Below are 2,500 nucleotides of genomic sequence, written 5' to 3' on the forward strand. Positions count from 1 at the left end.
GGACATTAATATTCCGATATTAACCTGGTTAAGACCATATTCAGAATAAGATACTCCCATGTAAACATCATTTTCCGATTGCCTTAACCGGAATAAGGTCATTTTCGGAATAAGCATAACCGGAATGAAATAGGTGGAGTATTCCGATCATATTCTGGTTATTTAGGTGCATTCTAGACATGTAAACACCGTATTCGGAATAATGACGTTCTATTGGAATATTCACAGTATTTCGCGACAAATAAACACAGCATTATGGCAAATAACAACAAACTGTTTGACGGCTCATGGTATTTTTCTGTCGCGACAGTAAAAGAAACGAAAAAGAACTTCTGGCGGCAAACTTTTCAAAGTTATTTATAAGCGGAGTCTCAGAAAAGATGTCGAGAATGAAGAAGAAGGTAGGCTACACTTTGAAGCGAGGAAGAAATACGTTAGACGGCATAGTAGCGACATAGGCCTACAGTAGGCTATGTGGCAGAGCATAGCTAGTGATAAAGTTACTATGGAAACATTCAGGGAAGGCACGTTAGAACTTTCATTAATCAGAGTATGCTGCGTGTCATGTAAACGGGAATATGAACGGAGTATTATTTTAATAACTCATGTAAACACCTTATTCTGAATATTGTCAATATTCAGAATAAGGTCCATATTCGGAATATTAATGTCCATGTAAACGCACTCAATGTGATGGCTAAAATGTGATGGTTCTGATTGGCTGTTAGCATTTTTATCATTCTCGACACAGAAGAGTTGAGCTCTGTGGCGACAGCATTGACAGTGGAGTTAAGCTGTACCCAGGACTAATAAATGCTTCTACGTAGATGACTGTATACTTGAGCTCAGTAGGGGCAACAGCACTGACTGTAAAGTTAAGCTGTCCTGTGAAGATGCTGACTCCTCTTCTCTGATTTCGGACACCATTTTAATCAAATGTTCTTTTGCATATGTACCTGGCAATTAGCTGAGTAATTGTCTGCAGGTGTGGATAAGGAGTTAATTGGGCCACGCCTATTTTGGTGGTCTTTAAAAGGACCAGGGTGTTGGTTTGTGACTTGTGACTTGATTGATATGCAAGTTACTGTGTTGTCCTTTTTAAAACAGTTTGATAAACTAATGAAAGAATTATGTTTTTGACTGTTTTATCTTTTTAAAAAAAATAAGATGATGGACTACTTTCGTACCCAATATGACTAGTGCATCTACATAGATGACTGTAGAGACGAGCACTTTTTAAAGACAACAGAGGAGTTGAGCTCCAAGTGGCAGCAGCATTAACTGTGAAGTTAAGCAGTCCCCAGGACGACTGATGCATCTACATAGATGACCATCGAGATGAGTTCTATGTGGCGACAGCATTGACAGTGGAGATTAAGCAGTCCCCAGGACGAATAAATGTGTCTACGTAGAGGACTGCAGAGATGAGCACTTTTTAAGGAAAACAGACAACAGCACTTTGAAGACACAACAGAGGAGTTAAGCTCAGGTGGCAGCAGCATTGACAGTGGAGTTGAGCAGTCCCCAGGACAAATAATGCTTCTACGCAGATGACTGCGTCTATGCAGATGGCTGTATTAGAGTTCTATGTGGCGACAGCATTGACAGTGGAGTTGAGCCGTCCCCAGGACAAATAATGCTTCTACGCAGATGACTGCGTCTATGCAGATGGCTGTATTAGAGTTCTATGTGGCGACAGCATTGACAGTGGAGTTGAGCCGTCCCCAGGACAAATAATGCTTCTACGCAGATGACTGCGTCTATGCAGATGGCTGTATTAGAGTTCTATGTGGCGACAGCATTGACAGTGGAGCTGAGCCGTCCCCAGGACAAATAATGCTTCTACGCAGATGACTGCGTCTATGCAGATGGCTGTATTAGAGTTCTATGTGGCGACAGCATTGACAGTGGAGTTGAGCAGTCCCCAGGACAAATAATGCTTCTACGCAGATGACTGCGTCTATGCAGATGGCTGTATTAGAGTTCTATGTGGCGACAGCATTGACAGTGGAGTTGAGCAGTCCCCAGGACAAATAATGCTTCTACGCAGATGACTGCGTCTATGCAGATGGCTGTATTAGAGTTCTATGTGGCGACAGCATTGACAGTGGAGTTGAGCAGTCCCCAGGACAAATAATGCTTCTACGCAGATGACTGCGTCTATGCAGATGGCTGTATTAGAGTTCTATGTGGCGACAGCATTGACAGTGGAGTTGAGCCGTCCCCAGGACCAATAATGCTTCTATGTAGATGACTGCGTCTATGCAGATGGCTGTATAGCTGAGTTATACTGTATGTAGCGACAGCATTGGCATTGACAGTGAAGTTAAGTTAAGCCGTCCTTAAGACCAATAATGCTTTATACGCAGATGACTGTGTCTATGCAGATGGCTGTATTGCTGAGTTCTATGTGGCGACAGCATTGACAGTGGAGTTAAGTTAAGCAGTCCCCAGGACCAATAACGCTTCTGCAGGAGGTGCGCCAAATGATCTCATTCAG

Source organism: Sardina pilchardus, chromosome 14, assembly GCF_963854185.1.
Source record: "Sardina pilchardus chromosome 14, fSarPil1.1, whole genome shotgun sequence".
Taxonomy (NCBI): Eukaryota; Metazoa; Chordata; class Actinopteri; order Clupeiformes; family Clupeidae; genus Sardina; species Sardina pilchardus.